The sequence below is a fragment of the Eptesicus fuscus genome, chromosome 15, assembly GCF_027574615.1.
Source record: "Eptesicus fuscus isolate TK198812 chromosome 15, DD_ASM_mEF_20220401, whole genome shotgun sequence".
Lineage (NCBI taxonomy): Eukaryota > Metazoa > Chordata > Mammalia > Chiroptera > Vespertilionidae > Eptesicus > Eptesicus fuscus.
The window spans coordinates 46730653-46747526 of record NC_072487.1 but is presented as its reverse complement, the minus strand read 5'-3'; the positions used below and the strand labels follow the sequence as shown (position 1 = coordinate 46747526).

The following is a 16874-nucleotide window of genomic DNA, read 5'->3' as shown; positions in this document are numbered from 1 at the left end:
CTGTTGTTTTGCCATGCATATGGCAATTTATTAATGTGATGTCTGTCATCACTCTTGTCTCGATATATTTGTAAATCAGGCTTCATTTGTGGGTGAACTATTGCTTGGATGATAATTTTACATGACCACAATATTTCCAGACTATAAAACTCAAAGAAGCTTCTTGGTTTTGGCCAGCCTTAAGCAAGGCATAATGAAGTTCAGATAGGATACTTAGGTGGAGGGGTGGGGAGAGTGGGGGAGTCTTCCTGTTTCTTACTGAGTAGAATCTGGCTGGTCCATGTAATGAGGTAGAACAGAAAGTTGGGATGGCAAAGCTGCAAGAAGCCAAAAAAAATTGCTTGACTTTGCTTTAGCTTAGCAGCCAATGACCCATTAATGTACAAAGCTAAATAAAATCAGCTGTTAGCAGAGATAAGCGTGATTGCTGCTGGTCTGGTTATACGAACTATGTCCCATTAAATTAAGTATGTGAGATGCAAAACAAAGAGGACCAGCTCACGCTTGGAATACATTCAAGGCCTTGGAGCAGCAGCTCTCTTAGATTAATATGGGAGTGCAAGGCAGACTATTAAAACCCCTCCAAGCGTGGGGTCTGACCAGTGCATGCAATTGCCAGGCACCTGTTAGAGTTTTCATTTAGCCGAATTACACCGAGTGGCTCAGCCTTGGGAACATACCCTCTGCACAGTCTGGCCCTCTGGATTTTACAGCCTAATGATATCTCCTTGCAACACTTGGTTGGAGTGGCCTCCTGGGGCGCATTTCATCTGTGCTGCCCTCTCTTAGTTATTGAATGTACCACATCTATCTGGGAAAGTAGGGTGACCTGTTTCTTGTTGTGAAAAGAGCTCTGTGGGTTTGGAAAAGCCTCAAAGTTAATGTCAGCTCCTGCATGAGCTGCTTCTTCTACAATGGAGGCAGAGCGGGCAGTGTCTGCCTGCTTGGCCAAGAATCCCCACTCTATTCTGCAGATACACACCATTCTCCCCCCTGGATTCCATGGTATGCTTTGAGCAAACTATTTCCTCCGTTGCCTCATGGAACAATCGAAATAAAATCAGTCATACAGAATCTGATTCATATGCTGAAGTTCAGGTAGGATATTTAGGTGGAGGAGTGGGGAGTCTAAGGGAGACTTCCTGTTTCTTGCTGAGTAGAATCTGGCTGGTCCATGTAATGATGTAGAACAAAGTTGCGATGGCAAACTTGCTACTAAACAAAGCCCGCCCGGTATTCGCGGCATCTACTTGGCATGTCATGCCTCCTGCTCTCTGCCTCACGCCCACCACGCATCCACATCCACCTTGTCAATGAGATGCTGCTGCTAAAATCAGGACACAGGGTCAACTTCTCCCAAACCACTGAACATCAGGGATGGCTCCTGGAGCAACTGTTCTTGCTCCTGTGAGGCAGCGAGAGGGACAGTGGTTCCAGAGCAGCCACCTCTCAATGGAGCACAAAGAAGCCCATTTCTAAGGTTTACACTTTTCAGAAAGTATTTGATAAAGCCCAGTTCTCACATAGAGTTCATACTGTATGCTTCCATTCATATGAAGCACTAGAATAGGCCAAATGAACCTATAGTTTAAGGCTTATGAATCGGGCCCCTGGTTCTTGTGTGATTTTTTGCAATCATCATAGACAATATTAGAGATGATTGATAGTATTTGTTGTTTTCTATGCATATGGCAATTGATGTAATGTCTATCATCACTCATGTCTTAATATATTTGTGGTCATTAGAAATAAGGGTGGATACATGTAGATATATGATTTGCTATCTGATGAAGGGTTGGTGGAGGGACTGACTGGAAGGCACAGGAAGAAACTTTATGGGGTGAAGAGTAATGTTCTGGATCCCAATGAGAGTTTGGATTACAGGGGAGTATGCATTTGTCAAAGTGCATGCAATAGTTCCTTTAAGACTAGTGTATTTTGTTACATGTAACTTTTATCTCAAAAAAAGAAAGAAGGAGAAAGAGAAGGAATGAAAGAAGGGAGGAAGAAAGAGAGGAAGAAAGGAAAAAGGAAAGGGAGGGAAGGAAGAAGGGATGGAAAGAAGCCATGCACAAATATTGCACTCTAGCTTATGCCTGTTGAAGTGTTAGGGTTAAAGTGTCCTATTGTCTGCAGCTTCCTTTGCAATATCTAAAATCTGATGATGATAGAGAGATCTCCACTGCAGAATTTAGATAAGCGTATGGGTGTTCATGGAAGAGTTCTTTCAGCTTCTCTGTATGCTTGAGACTTCTGGTTAGTAAAATATAGGGAATGCCACGGATAAATTCAATTCTACTTTTTAGAAGTCAGGTTTCAGAGTTGGCCGACGTGCCAGATGGAATCTTTCACACAGAAAGTTTCCGATGTGAAAGACAGTGCACACAGCTCTGTACTCTGCATGGATTCTACTGCTGGGGCCTCTCTCTCTCTCCAGTCTGGGCTCTACTGGACTATAATATATAATTATTCTCAACAGCCGAGTTCAGATAACTCAAGCAAGAAAAATTTCCTTTGGATAATTTGCAGACTTTGACCTGAAATAAGGGCAGATACATTTAGATATATGATTTGTTTTTTGGCTGCTGTGCTATTTCAAAGTATCCTTGTTACTATTTGTGATGAAAAACTCCACCATTAAGAGAAGTGAATCAGACTGAGTTACTTGAACCATACCCTATAACTCTCCTAGCCTATATCCATCTTGCTAGCATATTGACCTAAGTTCATCCCTTTAAAAAGTTCTTTTAGGGTGACACGTGGGTAAAGAATTATTCCTCTTTTTAAAAAGCATAATATATTGCATTAGCCAAACAAGTTAAATTATATCCCTGCACAACTTAATAAAACAGGACCCTTTCTATATTTCTGTAGGCTCTAATTTATAACTCTTAATTGTGAAAGAATGAAAACATGGACATGGACATCAATAAAAATCACTGGTATTTGGCTTTGGGACTCATGATAAGTGAGATAAATACATGAATTAACCATGTAGGCCATATCCTAGTTTCCTCCCAGATCAACCCTATTGGGTCCCAAGACCCAGTAGACAACTGAGAAAAGAAAAACTAGAACTTGCTTTTCAAGTGGCATGTCCATGGCAGTATATCAAAGTTAAGCAAAAAACCAAGGTATGAATACTGACATAATTTCCAGAAGAGTTCACTTTACTCAACTACTTGTGGTACTATATTTTTATACTAAAATGCAACAGATATATTCTGGAATAGTGTGTAAAATTCCCACACTGTAGTGGATGATTACTTTGGTTACTCCAATAAACCACACCTTCCTATTTCCATGCCCTTGTGTAAGCTCCTCCCTTTCAAGCCAGTCTGGTCCTAGGAGCTGCTTTAACCAATAGTAGCCAGTGAAATAGAGCCAGTTCTAGACCCTATACTGTAAGAAGGCCTGGTGGCTTTTACAGCTATGCTTTTTAAAATATTTGACTATCTGGAGTCTTCCATGATGTGAGGAAGCACAAATATCCATGTGGAGGAGTCCACCTGGAAGAGAATTAAGGCTCTTGGCTGATAAGTCCAGTGAATTCCCAGCCAGCAACCACTTGCTATGAGCAAGAGACCATTTTGAACCTTTCTAGTGTCCAAACTGATGCCATATAAAGTAGAACACCACCTGGTCAATCCATAGAATTGTGAAAAATAATAAATTGTTCTTGTTTTAAGCTGCTAAATTTTGGGGTAGTTTGTTACACATAATTAGAAACCAAAGCTTATGTTTAAAATATAGTTTGTGATCTCAAAGAAATTTTACAATTAAAGAAGGCATCTTAGAGTTATATCCTGAAACCTCTACCCACCCATCAGGGTATTTCAGTGAAGATGATTGAGAAGCATTTCCTTAGAATATAATTATAAGAAGATAATCCCCCAGATTTAGGCATATTTTCTAGTTGATATATATTGAAAGGAGCTGTGTCATAAGCCTGTGTTAGGTGATCAGAGATAAGTGTGTTTTAATCATGCCTGTTTATACCAAGGTGATTGCTAATGAGATCATTTTAAGACATAATGCAAGTAGGAATGGCATTTATATTCGGCACTCTCCTCTAGATCTCTTCATTATTTTTTCTCTCAAATTCCTGCTTCTGTAACTGAGAGACTCAATCCATATGGTCAGATGTAACTGATCCCAGACAGTGAGAAAAGACCAGTAAAGTCTGGTCTATGTCTGCTCTACCCAAGACAACATGAAGTTGAGACTGAAAAATAAATCCTCACTCCAGTAATTCATCAAATAGCCCCATTCATAGCAAGACCCTCAGCACCTCCCTGCCAGATTAATCTCCGAATTAACAATGAATAAGCCTGGCCTCGCTCAGTACCTGTCACATGAAGACAATAGGGTCACAGTTATTAGTATTGATCAGTCACATCCATGGACCCACTATTGCCCAGTACTATATCCTGAGTATTTGATAACCTAATGTGACCCAGGTGAGGTGGAGAAGGAAAGGGACAGAAATGGGATAGAAGGACAGGACTCATACCCATTGACTACAATGATGCCAGGTCTGATGCTAGATATGTTCTATGCATTCAAAATCACTCAAGATGCAGAAGAACTAGAGCAAGTGGGATTATTATTCTCATTTTATGCATATGGCCATGATGTGAGCCAAGTGCTAAGCAAGCAGCTGGCTCTTGATAAGTGCCTCCAAATAGAAGCCACTAGTATTTTATCGTGTTGATAATATCATTCTGTAGAGTGGAAACTGAGGTTGATTGAGGTCAGGGTAACACAGGAGCAACAGTGTGAGGCCAGGAATAAAGTCCAGGTCTGTCCGATGCCACTGTCTCTGTACTAGTAATACTGATAGTGGGGTAAGGACAATTGTCAATTGCACTCCCCTTCCCACGTGATGGATGAAAAAGTTATATCCTTAGAATAAACCACCAATGGTATGTTAAAGTTATATCAAATTTCAAATAGAAAACTATTTTGGAGTCCTGCTTAAAGCATCAAGGATATTTTTAAATTGCAAGAAGGGGAGAATGTTTTAAAAGAGCTGTTTTAAAAAAAGTCACTGTTGTCAACAAATGAAGAAAGTTCATCCAAAAGGTAGTTAGCCAACAGATAAAGTCTGAGCCTCTCAGGGATTTAAACCAAAGCAGATTTTGTAACCTGTGATTTGTCCTGAAAATGGACTCAACCTTCTGCTAGTGTGGGTTGAGATGGGAGTCTGGAATCAGGTCAACTTCTCAGTTGTGTGGAGAACTTTAAAAGCTGAGCCCAATCCCTTCTGGATTTCCATGTGGTTGGTTGCCAGCTGCTTGATGACAAATGGTGGAGGCAAAAGGCTCCAGGTGGCTTCAAGGCCAGGGAAAGTGTTTGCATCTTGTCTCTGCCAATTTCTACCTAGACTCTGAGTCTTATTTAAACTCTCCAAATCTTACTTTCTTCATCCATAAGAAATTGCCTGAATGTGAACTTTAGCCAAGATAATGTTTGTGGAAACACTTAGCTCATGGTAAGTCTCTAAAAAAGTTTCTTTTCCCCTTCCCTTTCCAAAAACTAGTTAAGTTCTGCCAATACTCATCTCTAACCTCTGAACCCAAGAACAACATTTTCTTCTGCTTTCGTTGTCCTGGCTGACTTTTGTTTCCTTATTAACTACTTGGAAAGTAATGAGGCTGGATTTGTTTTGTTTTCTGCTCTACTCTGTGGTTTGTCAAAAAGCCATGTATATCTAAAAAAATGGGTTTTGTCACTCCTTGTGAAATTTACTTGAATCTTAAGCAAATAGGACACAAAACAAGATCATGTGTCCCTCTTGTTCCCCATAGCATCAAGAAAATAATCTACAACCTCAAGCAACATTAACAAATAATCTTTCCCTTAAGAAAAAATAAGTGAACCCAATCCTTCTGTAGTTTCCCAACTTCAATTCTTCTACTGGGGTCCAAGCCAGAAAGCTGAAATCTATATAGCAAAGCAAAGCTGAGAATGGATGCTGCCATCTTGCTGGAGATGGCTACCTAATGCCCCTAGAGGCAGTGACTGGTGATGGCCAGAAAGAGAAACAGCATTTTAGACCACACTCTGGACTCGAGCATAGATATCCTTTATACATTTGATCTTGCCAGGTGAAGAATGCTTAGTACAGCTTACAGTCAAGCTCCAAAGAGGCTGCTGTTTTTGTTTTTGAATATTAAATTATTTTTTTCTTGAGCCTTAAATCATTTGACTCCAAGGCCTTTGCTACTTGTCATAAATGATGTTAGAGTATCGTTTTTTAATTCCTTTGACAGCAGGAAAACATCCCCTCCTGTGGGCACTTAATTTCTTGCTAGTTATTTGATGATGAATAAGTCTCAAGGCCTTTGGCAGCTGTTGGCCAGATTCACACCACCAGGGGAAGATGCAGGGAGATGACCTCAAGTGAATCCTTAACAATTCTTTTGTCTTAAAAGCTGACCTGGGGAAAGTGCCTGGATTAAGGGGATGAGAAGAATATGAGCAACACACATATTTAATTACAAAATACCAGTTGGGGCTTTTGCAAGAACCTCTTCACTTCTTCAAATATGATCAATTATCCATTAAAAAATGCATGAAATGCCACAAGTCATTGATTTTTTTATTTCTTTGTTTTGTTTTTGTTTTTTTAATGAACTACACAACAGAGTCCAAGCTCACATGAAATATTTATCTTTTGTACAAACCCCACACTCATTCTACCCTTAGCTAGTTTGGCAGAAACTGATAGCTCATGCCTTCCATTAAGCTAGTCAAGAAAAATTGCTTACCAGGATTTACTCCTTCATCAGCCTGACTAATTACACCATTCACTGTTCCTTTCATACAGAGATTTTAAATTCCTACTCTGAAAGACACATACCACCCAAAAGACATCTGCTTCCTGGATTGCTCTATCTTCTTTTTCTCAATCTAGGGAAAAATACTCCGTGGCCCAGAAAACACCAGCTAAGCAAAATCTAGAAGTGAGAACTGACTGGCCTCAAGCTAGGGAAAGGTCAGATCAAGGAGAAGGTGTTGAGATAAAAGGAATTGGGAGCTAGTGGGATAAAAAGACAGAAAAGAATCTTCTCCCTCAACACATTCAGGGAAGGCATTCGGCCTACAGAGTCCAGTGACCAGTCTCAGATACCTCTGCACAGTGACAGAAGAACAAGATAAAATATACACATGTTACTAGGGCAAAGCTGGTCTGAAAGAGTGTGAGGCACCAAGATGGAGCAACTTTGGGGATGGCAGTGGTATTAGGCTGGACTTGGACACAAGCCTAGGCTCTGCTCAGATGGTGATTACATTTCTCTAAACCACCAAATGCTGGGCATTAAAGAGTTTAGGGGACCAAGAGCTCTGTGAGCTTGAGAAGCTTCCCATGGATCCATGGTCCAAAGTGAAATTTCACCTTTAAAGGAAAATATGGGGATACAAGTTGAACTTCATAAAGCATGATAGCCTTAACTTTCTCTCTGGAGATTTCTTTGCATGGAACTGCTTTAGCTGAGTCCACAGCAAATACTTTGTAGAGGCCACATATATCAATAAAAGCACACAGTGGTGACCCAGAGAGCTAAATCCCATGTCTTATCTACAGTGCATTCTGAGTTCTTTCAAGATCGTGTCTTTCTGGTTGATTAATCTGTTGGTAAACATAGTGTAAAAAAGCACAGCATCTTCAAGATTGCTGTTGGAAAACCAGTTTGAAGAATGGGTTTAAATAAGCCATAGAGGAAACAGGTCCTCCTGCCACCCATTCCTTCTGAGGTTGCCCAAGCTAATTCTGTTCATTGTTTTAGCTCAAGGCATTCATATGTGCTTGACTAACGCTTCTCAGGATTATTCAAAGCAAAAGACAAAACAAAGAAAAGATAACTTCTACTACAAGTTCATTTCACGTACTCGATTTATTACAGCACAAAGAACACCAAATGTGGTTCGCATTTAAATCGTGTCTTTAATATAAAGATTGAGGGCTGCTAAAATTGTGAGTGTGCAATAGCCATTTTTCAAGAAGCTGTTTAATAGCTGGGGATCATGTTTCAGTGTCTCAACCTCACTACTTAGAATTCAATTCCCTCTCAGTGATTTGTTACTTGAACCTCATTTTCAAGGGATCATCAGAAAGCAGGCTTCTGGTCTTTCAGGTTCCCAGGTAGTAAAGCCATCGATAAAATGCTAAATACTTTTTGATAAATGGGGCTTAATTAGATCACAGGTTTTGGAACTGAGTATGTTGAAGGGGCCTCAGTGATCATCTCTACACCAGAGAGTTATAAATTACTAGTTAGTTCAGGAGACACACACTGCAGCCCAGTCAATACACTACTTCTCTCTCCTGCCCTGGGCTACCTGCGACACAAGCAGACAGGCTTTTTCCAATCAGTTTCCTGGCCTCTCAGCCACATTCAGTATGTATTTTACTCATTGCATGTTTAGCTTGGGCTTTATTTTTTGAGTTTAGCATTTGGAGAATACACCTCAATTCTGAGAAATGCAAACAATAGTGCAGTTGCAAGATACTCGTTTGCCCTGAAACATATTAAATAAAGGAAATATTTAAAATCACCCTTCCTGGCACTATACACAGTATAATTAGTGTTAAACATCTGTGATAAATTGTGCCTAACAAATTGCCCAAGCATCATAAGCATTATGAGAAGACCACAGTTTTATTAAACACTGAAAATTATATTTTTCCCAGTGGTTGTACTGCAAGATAATGAACTCCCAACAAGTGGCAGCAGAAATGCATATTCAATTTTGCACAAGACTCACAAACACTGCAATATATTATGCCGATGGAGACACAGCCTCTATGTAGACAAAAGGGAAAAAAATTCCTCATGTTCAGTAAATGTGTATAATTAGGAAAATATGAAGAACAGCTAATCGTCAATATTGAATGCATGCCTGTATCTCCAACCTCATTTTTAAGTAGCATAATTTATTCCTTTATTTTATTTTATTTTATTTTATTTCCATCACCATTTACATCTCTTATATCCTCTTCCACCTCCACACCCCCTCCCACACCCCCACAATCACCACACTATTGTCCGTGTCCATGCGTTCTTTCTCTTTTTTGCTCAATCCCTCCCGCCCCTGCAAATGCCACCAACCCCCACCAGAGCTTTTTTTAAGTCTAGTGGAAAGTTGAACCTTGATCTTCTAGGTTTCAAGTTTCATTTTTCAAAGGGACTATTGATATTGGTGAAACTAGAAGGCACCCTAATCAGGCCCCCAAATATACTAACTCTTCCTTAAATGTTTGGTTTCAACCAAGTGGTACACCAGAGTTTTAATTCATAAAAACAGATTTCATTATACAAATAAGCAGACACTGTCCGGGAGATGAAATTGAAGCAGCTCTGATAGTTTTATTAATTTATTTGATTTACTTCTGGTTTCTCTTACCCAATCTTATTTATGTCAAAGTAAGTTGAAGCAGACTTCATTATGTAGTGAAATGCAATTTGAACACTTTTTATTGGGGCATGGTGATTCAATCATTTCTCTCCTTAAATCCCATAATCTCTTTTTACATTATTTTGTACAGATTGAATCTCATAAGACGAGATTCCAAAAAACTTAAGAATTTGTGGAAAGGGATGTAATAATATCCCAATAATTCTTTAAACTATGAATACTAAGTTCTATAGAAATTAACATTACCACTTTGTAATATAATAGTATATTTTCTCTAAAGAAAATTAACTGAGTTAGTGAACTTGACTTTTTAAAGTAAACTTTTGCTATGAAATGATCAGAAGTTTTGAGCCTAATCTGACCCAGTTTGGGCATTTCTGGTTTTTGTTGATTATGTGGATTACAAAATTTGCCAAATCACTCTCTGATCTTTTCCTCTTCAAATAGTAGTTTCAGAGTTTTTGCATTTTCATAACTTTATTGAAGTGTTTATGAAAAAAGAAGCAGATTCCTCTCACATGCTATTTACCTGTTTGTGTCAGGTATAATGTTAGTACATTGGGAACCTCAATTCATAAACATACCTAGTTACCAAACTCCATTTGACTGCTTAGAAACAGCAGCCATTTTCTCATGGGGACACTCACGTGTGCTTAGAATGGCAAGACCATCCCTTAAGTGCCTTTAAACCTCTGTGGTATATTATACCTCTAAGTCACAATTCCTATGCCCTACCCCATCAGGAATAAAAGATTTCCATGTTTAGAGACCGGTAAGAGCTCTATGCTGACTAGAGAAGGCAGCCAAATGTCACCAAAGGAGGGAGAATCAGGTAAAACCAGCAACAAAGGTACAAGCTTGTCCCTAGAGTACTTGCCTCTTCATCTCACCAGATTTATGGTCCTTCCAGAAGAGAACCTTCCGCAGTAGGTCTGGCCTAGAGCAACCATCTCCAAACACTCTCTCTCTCTCTCTCTCTCTCTCTCTCTCTCTCTCTCTCTCACTCACACACACACACACACACACACACACACACACACACCATTGAGAATTATAGGTCCAAAAGCTTTTGCTTGCTGGAGACTGTAAATAGCTGACTGGTAGCTAGATGGTGCAGAGTTAAAGGTAAATAGGTACAGGTCTCCTCCAACAGTGGTGTCCCCCAGCTTTGCTGGGTATTTGAGAAGAAAAAGATTGGGCAAAGCCTCAAACAAGAGGCTACCTCATGACTCTACATCACCTCCCAAAGCCATGTGGCTGCCATTGGGTAGTTCTCCATCAAAGGTGAGGCCTTGAGGTCCTGGTCTTTACCATTTAAAATCATTCTCCACTATGCGGTGATAGGTTGTTTAGAATTTAAAAATCCTTTTTTTATAGTATAGGAGGGAATTTCAGGATTTAAACTATGGGCAAAATGAGAAAGTTGCAGATATATTATCTCATCAGTTAAATTAGCTAAATTTCCAATGTAAACAGCTTCAAATCCTTTGTGGACCAATGTGTGTATGCTTGGGGAAAGCATGAAAGAAAACTGGCTGATGGTTAGAGAGAGAGAGAGGCAAAGAAATAAGCACTAAAGTATGTAATCAAGAAAAAAGACTACAGTCACACTGCCTAGGTTCAAATCCTAGTTCTCTACCTGTTAGCTACATGTCCTTGGACAAGTTGCTTAATTTTTTTGTGCCTTATTTTCTTCAACTTTGAGATTTAAGAACAATAATACCTATTATATAGAGCTATTGCACAAATTAAATGAGATAAATATATGTTAAGCACAATGTACAGTGGCTGGCATGTATTGACTATATAAAAATATTTATATTTTATTATTATTATTATTATTATTATTATTATTATTATGTTAGAGATAAATTAAACCCTAGTTGATTGCATTCATGAATCAAGATCTTAGCTTTCTAAGGCAGCTTTTACTTCTAGATTTGCAAGCAAAAATAGGGAGAGGGAGGTGGTCTAGGCCTTGGTTCATACAAAAGTTTCTTTATATATATATATATATATATATATATATATATATATATACACACATATATATATATATATATATATATATATATATATATATAATTGATTTCAGAGAGGAAGGGAGAGGGAGAGACAGAAACATCAATGATGAGAGAGAATCATTGATTGGCTGCCTCCTGCACACCCCACACTGGGGACTGAGCCTGCAACCTGGGCATGTGCCCTGACCGGGAATCAAACGTGACCTCCTGATTCATAGGTCAATGCTCAACCACTGAGCCACACCGGCTGGGCCAAAACTTTCTTATTAGTCCCAGGAAGGAGTGATCTGACACACCTAAAAGGGTTGGTCTAGAAATCTCCCTGCCTCTTACCAAGAACCTTCTGGGTTTCTTTGTGAGACGAAGGCTCCTAATCATCTTCCCAAGCAGCCCCTTTTTGGTCCCTGAGCCTCAACTCTCTCAGTGGCCACTGCTTACAGTCCCCGAGGTTACACTCTGTTGTAGTTTCCCCAGAATTGTTCATCTTTCCATTGTCACATCCCTGCTCTTTACAGTCTCCCTCTAGAAGCCTCTATATGCCTATCTTGTTGCAAATTCTCCATACAGACACTTTTGGAACTTAAGCAATAGGCCTCCTGAGAATGTATTCCCTCATAACACAAAACATAAAGCATTAACATAACTGAAACCAAATTTACAAAAGCAGTCAGGAGAATTCTCAAAATATAAACAACTTGGGAGGAAAAAGGGAAAAAAAACAGAAAAAAAGCTTTAAACCCAACAGTGAACAGACATGGCCATAGGGAATAGCGTGCAATTCCGATGGAAAGGTTCCCTAATTTCTGCTCCTAACACAATCAGTGAGGAATTTAACTTATTAGCCATGCCTGATGCTCAGTGAAGTAGAGATGTATTTTTCCCCAAAGCTACAGTAATATTACAAGAACAGTAGATACAACTATCCATTCATCCATTAATTCAGTCAGTCATTCACACATGTTTCTTGTACACCTACAGTGTCCTGGGCACTGTTTTAGGAGCGGAAGGTGCCAAAGCACTTGCTTGTCCATTGAACATCCCATGATTAGGAACTTAGAAAATTGTCAGTATTTCCATCTGCGATTTTCAATGTCATTCAAAGTCTACTGCCACTGAATTCCAGGGTAAGACGTGACTTCCTGATGATACACATTGATCATCCAACAGAGACATATGATTACACGTGCTAAGCCTAATCTGAAATTTCATCCCAATCCCCTCTACCCTGCCCCATCCTGGAGTCTCATTGTTATAGGTTCCAGATAGTCTTATTAGTCAGAGATTTGTTTTATTTCATTTCATTGGGAAAATTTTCCACATTGGCAAATGAACTTAGGTACATGCCAAAACACACACAACCCCCACTCCCGGGGAAGCAAAGGGCTCATCAAATGCTCTCTTTGGAAATAATCCCACCCTTTTCTCTGAAGTCTCAATCTAATTAGTCTCTCCAAGCTGCTCTTGGGCCGCACCTCCGAAAACCCCAAAGGGCTGCCTGAGCTCTGCAGCTTTGTGCTAATACATGCATGGGGGTTCGGGGGACCTGGAAATCTCTGATAAACAACATGTTGATTGTATCATTATTTGTCATGATGGACTTTGGACTGTGACTGAATAACTCATACTCTGGTCTTTTCTAACTTATCAAGATAATTAAGAGAATCAACATTTGGTCAGAAAAGAATTTGTTCATTTTGGCTAACCTCACCATTCTAATTCATTTGCATTCATCAAGCCCAGTGAGGACATGTTATGTGGCGTTTGGGGAAAACACGTGTTAGTCTACTTATTAAAAGCCTCATATGAGGTACTGGTCATATATATGAATCTGTGTAAGCATATGCGCCTGTGATAAAGTAGGTGCTTAAAATATCAGCTCCTTGATGTCGCCTGACCTTAGGAAGGTCCTGATGCATGCTCTTCCTGTGGGAGAAATGCCATCTATCAATGCCAATGCATGTTTTCCAAAGGACTCCCTAAAGGCCAAAGATCTACAAGAATGTTGACCCCTTTTAATTCGTCAGTTTGGAAACATGGACCTTTGCATGGAAAACAAAAGATTCAGTCAAAAAGGGTGAGCAGACAAGTGACTTGCCTGTTCTACATGATATTCACACACGGCTGGCATCGGAATTAGTTGCTTGTGGAATGGGTGACAAGAAGGCATTATTAGCTCTTTGTCCCCCTTGGCCTCTCTGGGACAGGGTGACTCAGGCAGGTGCTGTGAGTGCTTCCACCTTTACATTACCACCTAAAAAACACTCAGTAAATGTGTGCACCTCAAATTGCTCCCAAAACACATAGCACTCTTTGAATTCATCTTTGGAAAGACAGACATCAAGTTCACCTAGGAAATGTGATGTCACAATCTCAGAGCAGCGAGGGCATTCAAGAAAGGCTTGGAGATCTATGGTATCGAATGCTTTACCTAGGATTTTCTAAAATAAAACCAAAAAGGTAAACTTTTCAGAACGAGCTGGGTTCGGTTGGGAGAGAGTGGAATTTTACAGGATTTTAATGAGCAAAATGTAAATGTCTAATCACTACATTGTACACCAGAAACCGGTATAATATTGTATGTCCACTGTAATTGAAAAATAAAACTTAAAAAACAAAGTTAAAAAGTACATTAAAATAAGGTTGATTATTCATGATTATTTAGCATTTCTGGTACTACCTCCATTGAGAAAACCTCACAACTGGCCCAGTGGGCTCAGTGTCAGCCTTACATTAAAGACAGTCCTGGGGTCAGCCGACCACTGGTTCCTTTCTTATTCAACAGTAAGTTACTACCGGCCATCTGGTGTTCTCCAGCTTTCATGTTGGAAGGTTAATACACTCAGCATACCTTGATAAACCCACATGAAAGGTGCAATACCAACACTACAATTCCCCTTGCAGAGTTAGAAAATTGCTAGATATTATTTTTTGAAAAGGTCAGCAGTAGCACTGGGCTACAAAGAGCCTAGACTTCCAGGAGGCTGATCTGGGCCTGAACAGAAACGCTCCCATGTGTTTCGTATAATTTGGGTTTGCTGCTTTTGTTCCTAATCAATCCGAGCCTCAGTTTTCCCAGCTGCAAAACAGAGTAATGATATCCATCTTCCAGCATTAGTAAGAATTTAGTTTGTAAATATGAAAATGGAACTCATAGAGCCTGGCATACACAAGGCATCAGATATTGGTTGTTTAAAAATTATGAAGAATGCGCACATTACAAAAGGTGCTCATGACATTAAGGGACAGGCTGAGTGAAAATGGAATATTTAAAATCTCAAGTATTGGGCCTTTAATTTAGCAAATGTGATACCAAAACTCCAAATGTGGGAAAATAAAACAATATCTAATAAGCTTATATAAAAGATTTCACTTATATTTTAAAAGTTTATCCAACTTTTTTTCTAGAGCATTTCTCAAATTTACTGAGAGGGTTTCTTGACCTCTCAAGCCTTTTTTAACCTTTTTTAAAAAATCTCTCTCTCTCTCTCTCTCCTCCTCTCTCTCTCTCTCTGAGATTTATTCATTTCCACCCTCTGAAGATTTACTTTTTAAAAAATGCAATGCAGTGGGAAGATGAGAGTGCATGTCCCTGCACAGAGTTCAGCAGATAGCACAGGATGGTTAGTCCTGGAGGTGCCAGCAAAGGGGGCCAGGGAAACGTATCTAATGGGCGAGGGCTGGGGTGAAGGAGCACAATTGGGCCAAAAATGCAGGAAGGGAGAAAAGACCTAAAGCTAATCAGCTCAGCAGCTAATGTATACAAAGCAGGGTTTGGCAATGACCAGAGTTTTACATGAGATTCAGGCCAGAAGGAGCCTGTATCCAGGGCCTGGCTAGGGTGAGGGGAGTGAGGTCCATGCCTTGTACACAAAATTTAAGGAAGCACCCAAAATTCAGCGTTTGAGATGAATGATATTTTAATGCAATATTTTCAAAAATAAAATTAATGCAAACATCTATGGTGAAAAATATTAAAAGTTTAAATAAATAAAGGCTTTAAATAAATAGAGCCCTCTCAGACCCCATCTTTTGGTAAAAATTTGCTCTTTTTTTTAGATTGATATTTCATACATTTTTGTCTTTTAAAATACTTCATTAAAATATTATTTATCTTGATAGCTTATATTGTTTGTGCTCCTTTAAATTCTGCACCCTAAGGGAGGGCTTCACCTGCCTTATCCTAGTCCTGGCCCTGCCTGGGCGCAGAGGGGCAGTTTGGGAGCTAAATGGAAACAAACGGGGACAACTTCTAGAAGCTTGTTTGTAGTGCTTTGAGAGATCCCAACACTGTCGGTGGTAAAAGTAGGCAACAGAGACCACAGATCAGACACTATTATCTTTATTGGTATACGTGTTTGGCTCTGAATGATCAACTACATCACAAAATTCAATACAACAGATCTTATTTTCATGAACATGTCTGTATAATAAAGACTTCCAAACTCCATTGATCACATTGATATGTGTGGACAAGTCCTGGAGTTTCTGAGCACAGTAAAAGAATGCAAGTCATGTTTTAGGTCCACTCTCTTGCATCAAATATGAGAGAGGGAATTAAAGTTAAACAACGTGTAGCCATCACAGAGACCCTTCCCTCCCCCATCGCCTTAGATCATGGTGCAGCATCAGAGGGCAGAACCGCTGAGACCAGTGCTGCAAGGCAGCAGACAGGCCCAGCAGTAGGAGGCTGGTTGCTTGTTGCCCGCAGTGGAGAAGTAGGGAGACCTCTGAGCGAGGATCAGTGTAACACCCAGACTGCATGCCCAGCTTCAGAAGGGTCTCCTTGGGGAGCATCATCCACACCCACCCACACAAGTCCCCTTTCTTCAAAAGTGGGCAGAGGGTGTGGGGACCACAGGAATTCGTCCACAACCCAATAACCCATCCGGTAGCTCAGCCCACACATAGAAGCTCGGCATGCAATAACATGGATCTCTTCTAAGAGAACACTGGGGTGTTTGTGCCAAGGACTGTACCCATGTACTAGCTATGAGACCCCAGTCTAGCTAACATCCACTTTAATTAAATTGGGATGCAATATGCAGGGAACAGGAGAGAAAACTCATCACCCCAGACGAGAAGCAGTATTTAAGAAGTGAGAGATAAGCTTATCCCCTTTGCTATTAGGCCATTGGCTTCCTCTCCAAAGCTCAGGAGTTAAAGAATCAAAGGCAGAGCTCCCCACCACCAAGAAAATGAGTGCATTCCTCTTCAAAACCAGTGTTGATAAAGGTCTAGGTAGGGCTCAAGGAAAACTAAAACCTTACATGTAACTAAAGGGATTTTACCATCAACTCAAAACAAAGGCTTATAAGAGGGAAGGAACACCCTATAAGTAATTGCACTTGGGAAAGAAGAAAATGGCCCTCACTAGATAAGGGTCAAACAGCGATATGGATTCATAATTGCTTCTATGGGTATCAGGAT

General features: G+C 39.9%; 1 protein-coding gene across 1 annotated transcript in view; it reads right to left on the bottom strand.

The window, feature by feature from the left end:
• NTRK2 (neurotrophic receptor tyrosine kinase 2) overlaps positions 1-16874 on the bottom strand; it is a 312618-nt gene that overhangs the window by 105219 nt on the left and 190525 nt on the right. The gene's annotated exons all lie outside the window — the stretch shown is intronic.